This window comes from Saimiri boliviensis, chromosome 5, assembly GCF_048565385.1.
Source record: "Saimiri boliviensis isolate mSaiBol1 chromosome 5, mSaiBol1.pri, whole genome shotgun sequence".
In the NCBI taxonomy this organism is placed as follows: Eukaryota; Metazoa; Chordata; class Mammalia; order Primates; family Cebidae; genus Saimiri; species Saimiri boliviensis.
The window spans coordinates 38,267,302-38,288,073 of NC_133453.1; the positions used below are offsets into that span (position 1 = coordinate 38,267,302).

Here is a 20,772-nt window from a genome sequence, read left to right on the forward strand (position 1 = left end):
CACTTGGCAGGTGTCTCTTCTATTTTTTAGGGGCCATTGACTTTATTACCACAATTTTTAACATAAAACCTCCAGCTCTACCCCATACCAAACGCCCCTTTTCATCTGATCTGTCCTCTTTATGGCAGCCTTTCTACCCCTTTCCCTCCCAGTCCTAGCTGCCGGCATTACTCATACTATTAATTGACCATAACCTCAACACTACTTTCTTTGACCCTGCTAGCGGGGGTGACCCTATCTTGCACCAGCATTTATTCTGATACAAAACCACCTTCCATCCTTACCATACAACCAAATATATTTTAATTTTTCTCCTCCTCCTTCTAATAACTTTAGTACTATTTTCACCTGATCTCCTGGGTGACCCAGATAACTAGGCATTAGTCAACCCCCTCAACACCCCAGCCCACATATAGCCAGAGTGGTACTTTTTATTCACCTATGCAATCTTATGATCCCAATGACATGGTTCTCTAAAAATTTTATGATCAGAATCAACATGGTTATCCACAGCCTATATTTTTTATCCAATTCTATGATAAATAAGGTTGTTGGATCAGGTGGTTAATAGCTCTTAGGTAGTTAAGTATTATTACTACTAGCATGTTTAGTGAACCTGAGGTATTTCGAGTATAAACGAGTGCTACAAGAAGAGGAAGGGATTGTACTAGTGTGTAAAATAAAAAGTATGAGCTTGCATTAAGGCATGGTTATTTGCCTCAGTGGCTGATGATAATTAGGGTAGGACATAGCGTGGCTTCAAAGAGGATATAAAATATAGTTAGTTCTGTGGCTGTGAATATTATGATTTTTAAAAGTCTGTAGGGAGATCAATACAGAAAAATAGAGCTTTTTCGTGGGAGGGATTCATTGGACAGGTGATGTTGGCTTGCTAGAATTATAAGAGGAAGTAGTTGGGCTGTTAAGATTAGAAGGGGTGATTTCAGTGGGTCAGAAGAGAAAATTAAGGAGACGTTGGATAAGTTATCATTGAATTGGTTAAAAAATAGTAGGCTGGGCCGGGCATGGTGGCTCACACCTTTAATCCCAGCACTTAGGGAGGCCGAGGTGGGCGGATCATGAGGTCAAGAGGTTGAGACCCCTCTGGCCAGCATGGTGAAACCCTGTCTCTACTAAAAATACAAAAAATTATCCAGGCATGGTGGTGCATGCCTGTAGTCCCAGCTACTTGGGAGGCTGAAGCAGGAGAATTGCTTGAATCCGGCAGGTGGAGGTTGCAGTGAACCGAGATTGTGCCATTGCACTCCATGGGTAGTAAAGGAGGTGAATAGGTTTTCACTCATTTTAATTCTCAGGGGGCTTTATGTTTTTGCATTTTGATTGTTTTTGGTGTAGGGATGTATAATAAATGAATTATGATAATTTTAACTGAGTAGTGGAGAATAAGTTGTGATTACTGACAGGATGACAATGGATCATGTCATAAAAATCTCTTTATCCAAACCATGTGCCCATGTGCTGAATTAGGTTCTCTCTCTCTCTCTCTCTCTCTCTCTCTCTCACACACACACACACACACACACACACATGCACACGTGCGCACGCGTGCACACACACACACACACACACACACATACTTTAGAGATAGTGTCTTGCTCTGTAACCATAGCTCACTGCAGTCTCAACTCCTGGGCTTGAGTGATCATTCTGCCTCAGCCTCCTAAGTAACTGGGTCTACAGATGTGAGAACTGGGTCTACAGATGTGAGCTACTACACCTGGTGAACTTAAAAAAAAATATTTTTAACAGAGACATATCTTACTATGTTGCTCAGACTGGTCTCAAACTCCTGGGCTCAAGCAATTCTCCTGCCTCAACCTCCCAAAGCACTGGGATTGCTGGCTGATCTGTTAACTTTGTCCTCTATTTTCCATCTATATGTCATCTCTTGAATCTACCTTCAGGGAAATTTCCTTGTCTTCATCTTCCATACTCTCTATGAATTTCTTATTTCAGCAATCATAGTTTTCATTTCCAAGAGCTTCCATTATTCATTTTCTTTCCAATTTTTTATTGTGGTCAAATATACACAACATAAACTTTACTGTCTTAACTATTTTTAAGTATACAGTTCAGTGATATGAAGTATATTAATATCATGCAACCATCACCCATCTTCAGAACTTCTCCTCTTGCAAAATTTAACTCTTTCTCTATTAAACAATAACTCCCCACTCCCCCAGCCCTTGGCAACCACCATTCTCTCCTTCTCTACCTCATATAAGTGGAATCACATAGTATTTGTCTACTGATAATTCTTTCTTATCATAGCATTCTGTTGTTGTTTATGTTTCATAATTTATCTCTCTTCCTGCGTTGTCTTTGTTTACCCTAAATTCCATTGTTTTAGTGTCTGATGGAGACATTCCTCAGATGTCAAGTGACTTTCGCATAATAGTTGATTATTATCTCCGTATACTCAAATACTTGTCCTCTGGTAGATTTCACTTTGGAATCATTAAGCAGGATCCACTTGCCTCATTGTAGAACTCCCATATGTGCTTTGATGTGCTGTTGATTTGTTTCCAAAAGATAATTTGCCAGTCTTTTGCCTAGTATTCTTGGAGCCAAGTGCAGCAATTAGCCTGAGCACTTCAGGTTCAGAGTAGACTTTCATTTAATGGGAATATTTGTCTGGAAGAAATTCCTTGAAGTAAATTTGTGGTACCCAAGAGTATGTATTTTAAAATTTAATGGATTCCAATGCAATTTTGGAAGCAATCAAAGAAAAAAGTTTGTGTTTTGTTTTGTTTCTCTTAGAGACGGTGTCTTGCGCCCAGGCTGGAGTGCAGTGGTGTGACCGCGGCTCATTGCAGCCTCAACCTCTGGGCGCAAGAAATCCTCCCACCTCCGTTTCCCAAGTAGATGGGACCACAGGCACATACAACCATGCCCAGATAAGTTTTGTGGGTTTTTTGTAGAGATGGGGTCTTGTTTTGTTGCCCAGCTGATCTTGAACTCCTGCACTCAGGCCATTCTCCTACCTTGGTGTCCCAAAGTGGTGGAATTACAGGCATAAGCCACCATGCTCAGCCCAAAGAAAAATGTTTAATACAAAAAGAGAAAAAAACAAGAAACACATTTTGTAAGCTTTCTATGTCAGCAGAATTTAATAAAGTGCTTTCCTTATGGAATTAATGTTCCAAGAGGTAAAATAGACTAAAATAAATTCTGCTTTTCCATGGGTCCTGCTTGGCTTCAGAATCAGTGCTAACACAGGCTATTTGAAAGACTAAAGTCTCGTCTTTCTAAAAAACCAAATTAGATTACTTTAAGAAGCCATTTGATTGGCATTCCAGGAAAGGCAAAAAATGGCAGCCTATGAAGAGGTTCTTGGTCTTATCTATAAGGATTGAAGAAAGTAGCAGCTAAAAAAAAGTTGCTTAAACCTTATGATCTTTGGTAACTGATATTTAAGTTTATGACAACTATTTGCAGAAAATCTCAGGGTGATGATTGTCCCATAGGTTTTCTACCTCTTTCTGGATTATAATTAGTTTCTTGCCCTAACCATTCTCATAACTTATATGCCACAGAACATGAAAATTAGTGATTTCCAGAGTCCCTAAATTCTATCCCAGTCATAACTGACTTGTAGGATCTAGCTCTATGCTAATCTAAGTAGGTTTTTCTGTTTTAAAAGTGCTGATTATCTTACTCAATAAGGTTACTCCAAATTTTGTCCTAAATTTCTCACTACATAGCAGACAGTAAGACATTCTTTATAAACTCCACTCCAGAGAGGCCAAGCCTCAGCCAGAAATAGACATTTCCCTTCCAAGATGATGGTAAGGAAGTCTTTAACTTCTCGGTCTCTATGGTGACAGCTTGATGGAGATGGTTGAGGACTAGTATATGAAATATGCCTTGCCCTTTCAAATTCTGTAACAACCGCTCAACATGAGCTCACAGACACCAGTCATTGCTCGGTAATAGCAATCACTTTACCACTGCTGAACTGGAGCTGGGATTTCTTAACAGTGGGGAAGCTGAAGAGAGAAAAATACATCCAAACGACATTGTATCTAATTCATCCCCTTTCTCCTGTCCTTTTACTCTAAAGATAGAGTTGAATTTCGTTTGAAGAAATGCAGTTAAATGCTGCATATTGGCAAATGCACAGCCCAAACATTGGCATATAGTCAGCAAAATTTGAGCTTCTACTATTTGCCAAATACTGTGTTCTTTACAGATATTCTACTGTTGTCAATAAGTATTTGTGAGCTAATGGTTTTGAGAGCACTAATGTCATTAATGATTACTGCTATCTTTTCTCAGTATCACTTAGCCATGCCCAGAATATAGAATTAATTCAAAGGACGGAGTGCCATGTCACTACTTCCTGTCACACACAGTGGGGTGTAGCTTTGCCCCCACTTATGTAGTCCTTGGTTAATTGAGAAAATTAACTGAGCCATGGTACCCAGCAGAATGACTTAGGCAGCTAACACATGAAAAAAACATAACCACTTACCCCTCCCACGTAGTGAAAAGATACTTGACTCCTCCTATGTAGTGAAAACATAGGCCTGCCCAAACTTGGTATTTAGAAAACTAAAATAAGACTCTTAGTTTGACTCAGCTCCTAAGTAGTCATTACATATGGGGCACAAAGACCTCTTCTTGAAGATCTCTCTATGAAAAAAGACCTGCAGGGGACTAGTGGCTCCCTGACTTATGAATGATGACAGCCCTCTATACATTATTGGCTTTTTGTGTTTTCTTTAAAGTGAAGTCCTTTTAGAATCTCTACGAACTTGATTTTAAGTATGTGCTGTTCTGAGGGAGAGTTGCAGCATAGATGACTTCTCAATATGTGCAGGGTCTAGTAATAGTGAGGACGGAAAGAGGAAACCAAAAGGGAAGTTAAATTCATGCACAATATATAAGTTACTAATAAAATGGCAGTCCCACACCCTCTTGCCCACAACTCAAGAGGGGCCTACGCTAACCAGAGCCTTGGTTTCCTTTCCTTTCCCTCCCTCCTGACGTGATTTTTCTTCTAGGCTCTGTAAGACTGACATTTTGAGTTAACTCTTCTCTTAGAACTTCCCCCAGTTTCTCCTCACTTCCCTCAGTGTCATTTACTGATCCCTAAATCTTCTCTAACTGAAGAGCAGAGGACTTCTGAGTATAAAATAACTTAACCCAAACTTCCCCTTCTTATTCTGGCAATTAGAGTTACTATCCTGGCAGGACTTCAAGTTCTTAGAGGATAATAATAATTGTTTTAATGATAGTTAACATTTGTTGAGCAATCACTATGTCTCAGGCACTGGGCGGTATATTGTACATACTATGTACCACATTTATACCTTTTAGCAGCTTCATACACAGTTACTATTATCCCTTCCCCCCCACCTTTTTTTTTTTTGACACCGGGTCTTACTCTGTCACCAGACTGGAATGCAGTAGCACGATCTTGACTCACTGCAAACTCTGCCTCCTGGGTTCCAGTGATTCTCCTGCCTCAGCCTCCTGAGTAGCTGGGACTACAGGTGCCTGTCACCACACCTGGCTAATTTTTGTATTTTTAGTACAGATGGGATTTCACCATGTTGGCCAGGCTGGTCTCAAACTCCTGACCTTGTGACCCACCTGCCTCAGCCTCCCAAAGTGCTGGGATTACAGACGTAAGCCACCACATCTGGCCTATTATCCCTATTTTTATAGATAAGGAAAAGAAGGGGTAGAATGTTAAGTGGATTGTCCGGAAGTGGATAATAAATGCTAGAGGCAGGACAGAATCCCAGGGAGTCTGAGTCTAGAGGTCATACTCTTAACCACTGCACTAGGGTAGTTTTGTTCCCTTGCTCTTTGACTTCAGAGAGGCAATCTAGTATAATGTTAAATGTCTTTGGAGTCAAAGTGCCTGGATTCAAGTTTCAGTTCCTCTCTTATAGCTGCACGATCTAGAGCAAGTTATTTAACTTCCCCTCATGGTTATAAGTCATCCCACTGGGTACCATGATTCTGATTAACTCCATCTAGGTTTGATCATTGCAATTGATTTATAAATATTTCTGGAAATACTATGTATTATGTTAATTTGCACTTGTTTTTATAGTACTTACTGTTTCTGTGCATTCTCTATTCTTACAGCAATTTTTTAGTCGTTGCTGCCTGAGATCATGGTTTCTCTTCCTTTTCAACCTTTCCTTCATGCTGAGGTAAGTGACTGATGGCATGAAACAGTCAGTTCAAGAGAGGTCTGTTAGAGGCAAAGTAACGTGACCCTGGGCCTTGTGTTTCTTTAAGTCCAGGTAACAAATAACGATGCGCTCTGCAGCTTTGCACATCAGGGTAATCCTCAGAATAAGTCAGGTCTCTGCTTCTGACAGAGCATCCTTTCAATGGCAGCCAGAACACTGATCCCTTGATTCTCCATCCCTGGGTGTGTAGGCATATAGACAGAAGAAAGCAAGGGATAGGCTGCCATGACATGTCTACAGGACTTTGCCAAGACAATGCAAAGCCAGTAACACCCACCTTGAGGAGAGGAGTTAGGTTACAATTAACTCCTTGTCATCTGCTATAGCAGAGTCAGCAACCCAGCAGCTTCCCTTTTCTTTACTGAGAGTACACATTCTTCCTTCCAGGCATCTCCTTGGATCCCTAATCCTGAGGACATCCTATGACCTCTCTCCCAATTCCAAAAGAAGCAAAAGAAGATAGGATCCATAGTTGGCATCCAGCTCTGTATGAGTGAGACATAGAGGGGAGGAGGTCTAGAGATTTGCAAGGTAACACTTGGAAAGGGATCCAGCGGAACTGAGTCATAGATCACCTTTAACCATTGAGCCAATTACTTCTTTGGTAGAATGACAAATGGAAAACAATCATTGAAACCATCAAAATGAAAACAAAATCATTCCAATTATATCTAATAGAGAAGAGAAGGCCTGTCAACACTCACACAAAAAGGTAGGGGTGATCAAATTCCATGGGACTTAAGTATGGCTTTTACTTGGACAGTAGAAAAAAAATTAAATCCTTCATAATTCGGAAGGTAGAATCATAGGATTTTTAGAGCCGAAAAAATTTTTAACTCATGTATTCTAAGTTTCATATTTTACACATTAGGAAACTGAGGCCAAGGAAGGAAATGTCACTTTCTGGAGGCCACAGGAATGATAACAGACACAGGTGAGAGCTCAGGTCTCCTGCCTTTCTTTCTTTTTTTTGAGACTGAGTCTTGTTCTTGAGATTACAGATGTGCACCACCACACCGGGCTAATTTTTGTATTTTTAGTAGAGACTGGGTTTCACCACGTTGGCCAGGCTGGTCTAAAACTCTTGACCTTGTGATCCACCCACCTCAGCCTCGAAAAGTGCTGGGATTATAGGCATGAGCCACCACGCCTGGCCTGGTCTCCTGCCTTTCTGATGCATCCACTGACCAGAAAAAAAAAAAATGCCTGCATCTGAGAAAGGCTCTCACATTCAACTAAGGCCCAGGAAACTTCAGTAAACCCAATAACTTTGTAGAAAGATAAAATTCTCATACCTCCATTCCCTGTTTGCTGGGCCACAACCCAACAGTCCTCGTTTTTCTCAAAAGTTTCAGGTTCTCTGATTTGCTTGTTGATCTCGTGTTCAAGTGGGACAAAAAAAAAAAAAAAAAGCATGAAAAAAGAGAAAGAAAGAAAAAATGTAGTATAAAATAAAGCAGAAGCAACCTTCTTTGTGGCTTAGGGGTGTTTAATAGCAAACTAGGAATCAAGAGGACCTGGATTCTTCTGGCTCTATCTCTGCCACTTTGACAAGTCATTTAACCTCTTTATGCCTCAGTTTTCCTATCTGCAAAATGAAACCACTCTATAGTAAATGATTTCTTTTTTTCTTTTCTTTTTTTTTTTTTTTGAGACGGAGTTTCGCTCTTGTTACCCAGGCTGGAGTGCAATGGCGCGATCTCGGCTCACCGCAACCTCTGCCTCCTGGGCTCAGGCAATTCTCCTGCCTCAGCCTCCTGAGCAGCTGGGATTACAGGCACACGCCACCATGCCCAGCTAGTTTTTTTGTATTTTTAGTAGAGACGGGGTTTCACTATGTTGACCAGGATGGTCTCGATCTCTCGACCTCGTGATCCACCCGCCTCGGCCTCCCAAAGTGCTGGGATTACAGGCTTGAGCCACTGCGCCCAGCCCTCTTTTTTTTTTTTTTTTAAGATGGGATTTCACCATGATGGCCAGGCTGGTCTTGAACTCCTGACCTCAGGTGATCCACCCACCTCGGCCTCCCAAAGTGCCAGGATTACAGGCATGAGCCACTGCGCCCAGCCTAGTAAATGATTTCTAAGGTCTCCTTCATCACTAATATTTTAGAATAATATTAGAACAATATTCAAGCTGCATGACACAAATAGAATTTTATCATATCCCAGATTAGAAAGATATATATAAAATAAGGGTGGTAAGCAAGTAGTTGATTGCTAATTCATTCGAACAAATATTTATGGGTTTTTTGTTTGTTTGTTTGTTTGTTTTGCAACAGAGTCTCACTTTTTCACCCAGGCTGCAGTGCAGTGTCATGATCTCAGCTCACTGCAACCTCTGCCTCCCAGGTTCAAGTGATTCTCCTGCCTCAGCCTCCTAAGTAGCTGGGACTACAGGCATATGCCACCATGCCTGGCTAATTTTTTGTATTTTTGTAGAGATGGAGTTTCACCATGTTGGCCAAGCTGATCTCAAACTCCTGACCTCAGGTGATCTGCCTGCCTCGGCCTCCCAAAATGCTGAGATTACAGGTGTGAACCACTGCGCCCTGCAGAACAAATATTTATTACGGGCCTGCTTTGTTCCAGGCCTAAGATTCTGAAGACAAATAAGACATGGTTCATGCTCTCAAGGAGCTGACAGCCTAGAGAAAGACTTATAATGCCTTATCTAAATACTATCCAGGTCTGACCAAAGATCAAACAAGAGTAAACATGAGTTCTGTTCAGGATGGTATTGCCAGAGGCATGCTGGTAGGCAACATCCTGATTTCTTTTCACTTCTTACATATCCACCCACTTCCAAGTATTACAAGAAGTAAGGGTTGCTGCAAGAACCCACCTGAAGACCATTCCTAATTGAGGCTTGCTGGCAGAAATGTGATAGATCAGACTTTGCAACATCCATGCTGTTCACCAAGAGTGTTATGAACAATAGATATAAATCATCATTACCTCAAATTTGATCCTGGGTCAGAACAAAATGCCAGGACTCTGCAGTGCATCCTCATTGCTTTGCTCTGAACATGGACATATCTACGTAAGCATTTATGTTAATTTGGGAAACCAAGGGCAAGAAGTTGCCTATGAAGTATGTGCTATATAATATGAAAAAAAGAAAAAGAAAGGATGAAATACTATCTAATTAAGAGACTCAATTGCAAAAATTCTAATCTGAACACAAACTCTGAACCTTAACTTTGTTTTAATGTATCTCATCATTGCCCTCCACCTTCATGTTACTAGCAAACTTCCTGAAGTCTTCTTCATCCACTAATTCAACTCAACCAGGTAACCTTTATTTTCTGGCTTTTCTAACTTACTTTTCAAACAACTAAGGTTCTCAAAGATCACCTAACAAACAGCCCACTGACCTGTTCCTTCTACCTCTCTTTGAGATCTATATCACTGTTGTCCAACCATTCTTCCTTGAAATTTTGTCTTTATCTCTGTGGAATATTTTCAGCACTGTCTTAGTTCTCCTCCTGCCTTTTGCTTTTCTTCCATTTCTACTGTGTATTCTTTTTTGTTTGTTTGTTTGAGACAGAGTCCTGCTCTGTTGCCCAGGCTGGAGTGCAGTGGTGTGATCTCGGCTTACTGCAACCTCTACCTTCTAGGTTCAAGTGATTCTCCTGCCTCAGCCTCCTAAGTAGCTGGGACTACAGGCCTATACCACCACGCTTGGATAATTTTTATATTTTTAGTAGAGACAAGGTTTCACATGCTGGCCAGGGTGGGCTCAAACTGCTGACCTCAGGTGATCCTCCTGCCTTGGCCTCAAAAAGTGCTGGGATTACAGGTGAGCCACCACACCCAGCCCCATTTCTACTGTGTATTCTTTGTTGACTTTCTGTCTCTAACTATGGATCTTGTCCTTGAGCATTTTTTCCAACCCTCACTATACATAGTACCCGCTCCTGGGAATCTCATGATATTCCCAGAGCTTAGACTTTCATTTCTGCAGAGGATTCTCAGTTCTAGAGGCATTCTCAAGACTTGTCAGAGGTGTAGACACGGTACTTAACACCAGATACCCCTTCTATTGTAAGACCAAAATTTCAAGTTCTGCTATTGTTGTATACTACCTACTTATGCAGGTGTAGTGAGGCTAAATCTGTCACCACTCCATGTAACAACCAGGGGAGTGGCTGGATTTCACTTCACTAACAACAGTTTCAATGGCCATGCTGGTATATTATGCAAAGTGAAAGCTTAGCATGTAGAATCATGTACACAGGTAACCTCTAATTATTTTATTGTGTCTTGACGTAGATGTTGTCCTTTTAGTCAAACACTGCCTGTTTTGTGCATAAATAACCCAAGCTACAGAAGTAGAGGAAGAGCAGACCTAGAAGAAAATAACTGGAGTGGTAGGCCCAGTCTCTAAAGAAATCACAGACTTCAGGAGAAAGATGCCTGCAGTCAATTCTCTCATAAATGAGACATAAATAGGCACCCTCTGCCTCTAAAGCTAGAAATCACAGAGATCAGAACCCTGAACAGTCACCCTCCTTTCTCTTTGAGAACCCACTCCATTTTAAAATTTTCTCCCCAGGTTGGAGAGTAGAACTCAGAGTCTGTCTGATCATAAGTCTTATACCAAGATGAATCATTCAATCATAATGTCATTGGCTTTGGCAATGTCTTATGATTAAGCAAAAACCTTTCCAAAGAGTTTCCAAAAAGGAATAAAAGTACACTGAGCACTTCATTGCACATTAAACGAGCGGGACATTACTATATAGGGGCAAATAGAAACAGTAATGAACACTAAGCTTTCATATCCCACTGAAACTCACCCTAGCAGCCAGAAAGCAGAAATTGCTAAAGGAAAACTACATGACTAGAGAATTGTTTTCTAAAACATTTTTTAGGCATGGGGTAGACTTTTCCCTCTTCTTTCTTTATTTGGGGTATGTGTGTGTGTGTGTGTGTGCTGGGGGCAGGGGTTCTTCTAAAATATTACAAAGACTGGCCAGGTATGGTGGCTTATGCCTGTGATCCCAGCACTTTGGGAGACTGAGCCAGGTGCGGTGGCTCAAGCCTGTAATCCCAGCACTTTAGGAGGCCGAGGCGGGTGGATCACGAGGTCAAGAGATTGAGACCATACTGGTCAACGTGGTGAAACCCCGTCTCTACTAAAAATACAAAAAATTAGCTGGGCATGGTGGCATGTGCCTGTAATCCCAGCTACTCAGGAGGCTGAGGCAGGAGAATTGCCTGAACCCAGGAGGCGGAGGTTGCGGTGAGCCGAGATCGTGCCATTGCACTCCAGCCTGGGTAACAAGAGTGAAACTCTGCCTCAAAAAAAAAAAAAAAAAAAAAAGAGAGACCTGGAGCACTGCTTGAGCCCAGGTGTTCAAGACCAGCCTGGGCAACATGCTGAAACCTCATCTATACAAAAAAATGAGATATAAATAGGCACCCTCTGTCTCCAGATCTAAAAATCACAGAGATCTTTGCAGATGATATGCTTTTTTAAGTGGAAGACTCAATTCAGTGAATAATGAAGGTGGCCAGTGACAAAACAAAACAATAACTAAGAAAAAGGCAAGTAACTTCAGACCACCCCGTCTCCTCCCACCCCACCTTTTTGGACACAGTCACTCTCCTTTCTTTTTGGGAACTCACTCCATTTTAAAATTTTCTCCTCAAGTTTGAGAATAGCCCTATCAGGCTCTGAACTCACACCTACAGGTGTGGTGACATGTGCCTGTAGTCCCAGCTACTTGGAAGGCTGAGGTGGGAGGATCACTTGAGCCCGGGAGGTAGAAGCTGCAGTGAGCCCTGATCACACTACTGCCCTCCAGCTGGAGTGGCAGAGTGAAACCCTGTCTCAAAAAATAATAATAATAATTATATATACATATATGTCAAAGTCTTAGTGTGGTAAAAATTTAAATTCTCAGTTAAGCTATAAATAGTCATAAACAAAGAAAACTCACCCATATCATCCCCAAAATATAATGAACTTTTTTAGCCATTTTTCTGTGCATTTGTCTCTATATTTCACATACAGGAAGGGCAAGGATCATACTACTCGTATTATTTTGTAGCCTGTTCTTTTCACTGACAATATATGTCATGAAATTCTTTCCATGTCATATATAACCTTAAGGCCTTGTTTGTTTGTTTTGTGAGACAAGGTCTCACTCTGTTATCCAGGCTGGAGAACAGTGGCACGATCTCGGCTCACTGCAACTTCTGCCTCTGGGCTCAAGCAATTCTCCTGCCTCAGCCTCCTGAGTAGCTGGGATTACAGGCATGTGCTACCACTCCCAGCTAATTTTTGTATTTTTAGTAGAGAAGGAGTTTTGCCATGTTGGCCAGGCTGATCTCGAACTTTTGGCCTCAAGTGATCCACCCACCTTAACCTCCCAGAGTGGAGGCATGTTGGTAGGCAACATCCTGATTTCTTTTCACTTCTTCCATATCCACCAATGATTACAGGCATGAGCCACTGTGCCTGACCCTAAGGCCATTTTTAATGGTGATATTAAACATTCATATATGAGCTAAAAAGTACAATTGAACTATTGTATGACTGCATCCTAATTTATTTAACTAATTCTCAATTCTTAGATTAGGTTTGCATAATTGGCTGAATTGTGTCCCCCCAAAATTCATATGTTGATATCCTAACCCCTAGTACCTCAGAATGCATTTGGAGATAGGGTTTTAAAGAGATAATTAATTTAAAATGAGGTCATCAGTGGGCCTTAATCCAATATGACTGGCATCCTTATAAAAAGAGGAAATTTGAACATAGAAACTTACAAGGACCATGTGAAGATCCTGCTGACACATTGATCTCAGACGTTTAGCTTCCAGAATTGAGAGAAATAAATTTCCATTGTTTAAACCAGCCGATCTGCTGTGCTTTGTTATGACAGCCCAAGAAAACAAATATAGCTTGTTTGCCATTTTTTTTCCAATTAAGAACATCTTTGCATTTGACTCTCTGGGCACCTATCCAACTATTTCCTTGGAATACATTTTGAAACAAGGATTGTTGGGTCAAAGAGTATCTTTTTTATGCTTCTAATGTATTGTCTGTCAAATTGTCCCAGCTAAGGGTGTGGTTTCCAGACTACTTCCAAGGCCACTAGTCTTCCTGGTGCCAGAGTTTTTCACAGGTTTTTCCTCTTTTTTCTAATTGTGTTTTTCAAATTTTCCATTAGAAATACATGTTACTTTTAGCCGGGCGCGGTGGCTCAAGCCTGTAATCCCAGCACTTTGGGAGGCCGAGGCGGGTGGATCACGAGGTCGAGAGATGGAGACCATCCTGGTCAACATGGTGAAACCCCGTCTCTACTAACAAGTGCAAAAAATTAGCTGGGCATGGTGGCACGTGCCTGTAATCCCAGCTACTCAGGAGGCTGAGGCAGGAGAATTGCCTGAGCCCAGGAGGCGGAGGTTGCGGTGAGCCGAGATCGCGCCATTGCACTCCAGCCTGGGTAACAAGGGCGGAAACTCCGTCTCAAAAAAAAAAAAAAAAAAAAAAAAAAAAAAAAAAAAAAGAAATACATGTTACTTTTATAATAAAAACAAAGTTTTATTTTTTAAAAGGGAAAAAGAGTCTTATCCAATGTAAAATATTTACATATTGGATTGAATTAAAATAAAACTGTCACAGAGATTCAGTTTTTTTTGTTTTGTTTTGTTTGTCTGTCCCCCAAACTGGAGTGCAATGGTCCTATCTTGGCTCACTGTAGCCTCCACCCTGCCCCGCACTGGGTTCAAGTGATTCTTCTGACGCAACCTCCCAAGTAGTTGGGACTACAGGTGCGTGCCACCACACTCAGCTAATTTTTGTATTTTTAGTAGACGGGGTTTCACCTTGTTGGCCAGGCTGGTCTCAAACTCCTGACTTCAGGTAATCTGCCCACCTCAGCCTCCCAAAGTGCTGGGATTACAGGCGTGAGCCATTGTACCCGGCTGAGTTATAGTTTTATAAGATGAAAGAGAGAGGTGGATGGTGGTGATGGTTTTGTGAATATATTCACAAAATTTTGAATATATTCATACCACTCCATTGTAGACTTAAAATGGTTAAGATGGTAAATTTTATGTTATGTGTATTTTAACACAATAATTAAAAATTGAAAATGTCACATGAAACAGTGCTTTGAAGAGACAAAACTGAAAGCTCATCAAGAGAATGAGAAGTTAAGCCACAGACTAGGAGGAAATATTTTCAAAAGACATATCTGATAAAAGTGTTTCCTGGCTGGGTGCAGTGGCTCATGTCTGTAATCCCAACACTCTGGGACGCCAAGGCGGATGGATGACTTGAGCCCAGGAATTCAAGACTTGCTTGGGCAATATAGCAAACCCTATCTCTACAAAAAAAAAAAAAAAAAAAAAAAAAAAAGTTAGCAGGGATTGGTGACGCAGATGGCTTGAGCCTGGGAGGGTGAAGCTGCAGTGAACTGTGATCACGTCACTGCACTCCAGCCTTGGTAACAGAGTGAGACTCCTGACGTGACTATTGCAGCTGAGTTGGCATGTGTCAGGAGCCGACTGTATAATTGGAAATTCTCTTAATTAACTTTTATGTAAAATAAAATGGTTATTGAGACATAAGGAATATAAATGTGTTAATTTGAAGCTTACATTAATAAAACTCAGTAATAGCCACAATCATTATAGAATTCAGAACAACAAAACAAATTTGGAGAGAGGAATGTTCTATCCCTGACATTGTTTAGAACTAAAGTCTCACGGTGGTAATAAAAAGCAGATCGAGGTGGGCAGATCACCTGAGGTCGGAAGTTCGAGACCAGCCTGACTAACATGAAGAAACCCCATCTTTACTAAAAATACAAAAACTAGCCAGGTATGGTGGTGCATGCCTGTAATCCCAGCTACTCGGGAGGCAGAGGCAGGAGAATCGCTTGAACTGGGAGGCAGAGGTTGTAGTGAGCCAGGATCATATTATTGCGCTCCAGCCTGGGCAATAAGAGCAAAATTCTGTCTTAAAAAAAAAGCAGCCCAATATGTAGGTTTTTATTACTATTTTTTGTTTTGTTTTTGAGATGGAGTCTAACTCTGTCTCCCAGGCTGGAGACAGAGCTCGTCTTGGCCTCCCAAAGCTCTGGGATTACAGGCATGAGCCATTGTTCCTGGCCTGTGTTTTTAAATAAACTTTATTTTATAGAGCAGTTTAAATTCCCAGAAAAATTGAGTGGAAAATACAGCATGTTCTCATATGACCCCTTCCCCACACCAGCCTCCCTCATTTTCAACATCATGCCCCAGAGTGGTACTTACGTTACAATTGCTGAATCTTCATGCATATATCATCATTATCACCCAAAGTCCATAGTTTATATTAGAGTTCACTTTTGGTGTGGAATATTCTGTGGGTTTCACAAATGTATAATGACATGTGTCCACAAATTTAGTATCCTACGCAATAATTTCACGTCACTGCATTCCAGCCTTGGTAACAGAGTGAGACCCTGTCTCATGGGAAAAAGAGATGTTGTTTTTAAAAAATATATACAAATAACTATTTTTAAAATGTATTTATTTATTAGAGATGAGGTCTTGCTATGTTGCCTAAGCTGGATTAGAACTTCTGGGCTCAAGGCATCCTCCTGCCTCATCCTCTGAAGTAGCTGGGACAACAGGCACACACCATCACGCTCAGCTGAAAATACACAAAAAACTCTTAAAACTCTGGGAGCTAAGCTATGAGGACTCGAATGCATAAGAATGATACAATGGACAGCTGGGTGCAGTGGCTCACGCCTGTAATCCCAGCACTTTCCGAGGCCGAGGTGGGCAGATCACTTGAGGTCAGGAGTTTGAGACCAGCCTGGTCAACACAGTGAAACTCCATTTCTACTAAAAATAGTGGTGGCACTTACCTATAATCACAGCTACTTGGGAGGCTGAGGCAGGAGAATCACTTGAACTCAGGAGGTGGAGGCTGCAGTTATCTGAGATCATGCTACTGCACTCCAGCCTGGATGACAAAGTGAGACTCAGTCTCAAAAAAAAGAAGAGAATGATACAATGTCTCTGGGGACTCAGGGGAAGGGGTGAGGGGGCATGAGGAATGACACATTGGGTACAGTGTACACTGCTCATACACTGCTCATGATTTGGTGATAATTGCACCGAAATCTCAGAAATTACCACTAAAGAACTTATTCATGTAACCAGACATCACCTGTTTCCCAAAAACCAATTGAAATAAAAGAAAAGTAGCTATAATTGTGTGTCATTTAATAATAAAGTTTGTCATAATTTCTGGTCACTAAAAAAATTTTTATAAAACTCTTAAAACTCAACAGGAAGAGGCCGGGCGTGGTGGCTCATGCCTGTAATCCAAGCACTTTGGAGGCCAAGGTGGGTGGATCACCTGAGTTCAAGACCAGCCCGACCAACACGGTGAAACCCCCTCTTTAAAAAAAAATAAAAATAATACAAATAATTTCAAAAATAAACTCAACAGTAAGAAAACAGTCTGATTAAAAAATGGGCAAAAGACCTGAACAGAAACACATCACCAAGAATATACACAGAAGACAAATAAGCAATGAAGAGATCCTCAACATCATAAGTCATTAGGGAATTGCCAATGAAAACTACAATGAGATATCAGTACAAACCTACTAGAATGGCTAAAATCCAAAAGATGACAAATGGTGACAAGGAGGCCGAGCAACAAGAACTCCTATTCGTTGCTGATGAGATATCAAAATGGTATAGAAGACACTTTGGCAGTTTCTTACAAACTAATCACATTCATACATATGATCCAGTAATTGTACTCCTTGCTATTTCCCCTGAGGAATCAAAAACTTATGCCTACATGCCAGGCATGGTGGTACATGTCTTTAGTCTTAGCTACCAGAGCGGCTGACGTGGGAAGATAACTTGAGCTCAGGAGTTCAGGTCCATCCTGGGCAACAGAATGAGAAGCCATCTCTAAAAACTTTTTTAATAAAAAAAAAAAAAAAAATCACAAAAATCTGTACACAGATGTTTATAGCAACTTTACTCATAATTGCCAAAACTTGGAAGAAATAAGAAGTCAACTAAGGATAAATAAACTGTAGTATATCCATTGGATGGAATTTTATTTAGTGCTAAAATAAAAGGAGCGATCAAGCCATCAAAAGATGTAGAGGAAACTTAAATGCATATTGATAATTAAAAGAAGCCAATCTGAAAGGGCTGTATGATTCTAATTATATGACATTTGGAAAAGGCAAAACTATGGAGACAATAAAAAGATTAGTGGGCCGGGCACAGTGGCTCACATTTGTAATCTCAGCACTTTGGGAGGCTGAGGTGGGTGGATCACTTGAGGTCAGGAGTTCGAGACCAACCTGGCCAGCATGGTGAAACCCCTATCTCCACTAAAAATACCAAAAAAAAAAGTAGCTAGGCATGGTGGTGTATGTCTGTAGTCCCAGCTACCTGGGCGGCTGAGGCAGGAGAATGGCTCGAACGTGGGAGGTGAAGGTTACAGTGAGCCAGGATTGCACCACTGCACTCCAGCCTGGGCAACAAAGCACGACTCTGTCTCAAAAAAAAGATAAGTGGTTACCAGGGATTGAGGGGGATAAATAGGCAAAGCACAGAGGATTTCAGTTTTGGCTTTACAAGCTTCTACTATTTTTCTTGTATCTAGGGAGCCTCATCTTTTCCAACAATCCACTCTCTTCATATTCTTCCATGTCTACAGCTTCTCCTTCACCTTCCTCTTCTACCTCTTCACATAGTGCCAAGCAATCTTGAAGTTTTATACTGTCCTTGTTTTCCAGTGTGATCTCTTTCACTGCTTCAGTTATTCCCGTAATATCTGTGTTGTGATATGTATCTACCCATTTGCCATCACCGTCATCTTCTTCAATGATAGCTTCCAATTCATTTGAATATTCCGTCTGTTTGCACTGCTTATAGCATGGAACATTTTTGGTTACCAAAAATGGTTTGCCTGTTGGTAGGTATGCCTTCACTTTCAATTCTTCCCCTGTAGCCCATTGCCATGTTGGACAGTGGTGGATTAAGCAATATACAGCTGCCACAAACTCTACTGGGATGATTATATCTGTTTCCTTAAACTTTGATTCCTTGAGGACCGGGGTCAGGTACTCAACCACTTCCAGTGCTTTACTCTTCACTGTGTTTGTTAATCACATTCTGAATTCTGGGGCTGGAGTAGTGGCCCGCAGGCAGCGGGATGGAAAGGGCAGCCAGGTCAGGGGCCAGGAGTCAGAAAACGTCCCCGCTGTTGCTGCCTCACATCAACCCCGAGCAGCAGCCCCCCCATGCTGTTTCTTTTCTGGCCATTAGTAGTACTCTCTCCTCTCTCTCTCTCTCTCTCTCTCTCTCTCTCTCTCTCTCTCTCTCCATATATACATACTGCAACCTCTGCCTCCCGGGTTCAAGCAATTCCCCTGCCTCAGTCCTCCAGAGTAGCTGGGATTACAGGTGTATGCCACCACGCCTGGCTAATTTTTTTTTTCCGAGATGGAGTGTCATTCTTTTGCCCAGTGCAGTGGCATGATCTCAGCTCACTGCAAACTGTGCCTCCCAGGTTCAAGCAATTCTTCTGCCCCAGCCTTCCAAGCAGCTGGGATTACAGGCATGTGCCACCACATCTGGATAATTTTTGTAGTTTTAGTAGAGATGGTTTTGCCATGTTGGCCTGGCTGGTCTCAAACTCCTGACCTCAGGAGATCCTCCCAAAGTGCTGGGATTACAGGTGTGAGCCAAAGCCACCTGGCCCAGCCTACTTTTTTTTTTTTTTTTTTAATTGAGCAGTTAATTTCCTTTCTGTTTACTCACTATCTGTTTGGGGAGGAATTTATGTACTTAGTCTAGTGGAAAGAGAAATGAAACCCTTTAATTTTGCTTTTGGGTAGAGACTTACTAAGGAAGGTGCAGGAAAGAGCAATGTAAAATTACATGACACAGGACATATTGTTACTTCCTATACAATTGGCAGCTCTTCTATTGCTTCAATTTGCACATAGTTTTCTTCTCACCCTCTCAAATTTTACAGGTGCATGTGGATTTGCATGATAAATGTGTAACTGAAAAAACTATTTGTATCGGAGGAGAGTTTAGTTAATGAAAAGTACTGGTGAATCTTTTTAATTAAAGAATCAGTTTCTGTTCTATAAAGTCATGTTTTCAGGTAGCAGATTTGCTTAAAGAGAGGCATAGTTGTATGTTGAAAAATAAATTCTACGCTTTTTGAATTCTAGCCTGAATTTCACTCACATTTTGGTCCAGAAAAGGCAGTTTAACAGGATCAGTAGCATCAATAACCTTACTCAATAGAAAATTCTAAGTTATCCGTTGTATACTAAAGTTGAAAATACTAAAAGTCAAATTTGGGCCCCCATAATTTAGGTGAAGATAAATCAGAGAAAGTTTAACAATAAATGAGAAGAGCATTTTCAAATAAGACATGTGAGAAAGAGGCTAAAGGGATGGGGAGGAGATTTTGTAGTTTGGAGAAGAAAAAACTATAGGGAAGATTTTCATTAACTTTATTTATTTATTTATTTATTTTTTTGAGACAGAGTCTTACTCTGTTGCCCTGGCTGGCATGCCGTGGCGTGATCTTGGCTCACTGAAACCTCTGCCTCCCAGGTCAAGCCATTCTCATGCCTCAGCCTCCTGAGTAGCCGGGATTACAGGCACATACCACCACGCCCGGCTAATTTTTGTATTTTTAGTAGAGACAGGGTTTCACCATGTTGGCCAGGCCGAACTCCTGGCCTCAAGTGATCTGCCTGCTTCGGCCTCCCAAAGTGCTGGGATTACAGATGTGAGCCAAGGCATCCGGCCTCATTAACTTTTAAATAGATAAAAGGATATTATTTACTGCTTTCTTTGACAGGAGTGACTATAAGAATAAATAGCCCAGAGGTATTACTAGAAAAAATTTGGGTGAGAAACAGTACAAATAAATCCTAGTACAAATAAGACTGTGAAGGTGAAGGGCACTGGAGTGCGTATCTGAGGTTACTAGCACACAGTTCTGCACTTCTTTGCCTCAGTTAGCAGGGAAGCAGGGGCTTGACTTAGAGCAAATATTCCTGAATACCTCTTCCCTTTGGTCCTACATTCTGAAAGACTGGATTAAAACTCTTTTTGTTTCACTTTTCTTTTCTCAAGCATGGCTTTCCTTTTCTACTTTTCCTATTTCTCCTATCAAGTTAAAAGAAAAATTATTTTAGAGAAGCCTCTGTGCAAACAACCAAGCTGAGTGTACAATGATTCTGAGTACCCCATTTGCTTGGTGATGCTTATATAATGAAAGTTTGTTTGAGGTTGAAGATAAGCCACAGTTTTGTTTTGTTTGGGGTAGTCATTTATCCCATGAATGAGTATTGGAATCTTATTTAGGTACAGGTTTGAATGAGAGATGGGGGCATGGAGAATGGAGAAATAGAGTAACGATGGATTTGTGTGGAAGAAGGCAAGTGTGTGCCATGGAGAGGGAAGACAATCTGCCCTACGTCAGAGTCTTAGCCAGAGATGGCTCTCCTTTCAAGTTCCCC

At 41.2% G+C, this 20,772-nt stretch overlaps 1 pseudogene; it reads right to left on the reverse strand.

The window, feature by feature from the left end:
* Positions 1-16,418: 16,418 nt before the first annotated feature.
* Positions 16,419-18,381, reverse strand: LOC101039892 (ubiquitin-like-conjugating enzyme ATG3 pseudogene; annotated as a pseudogene).
* Between the last annotated feature and the right edge of the window lie 2,391 nt (positions 18,382-20,772).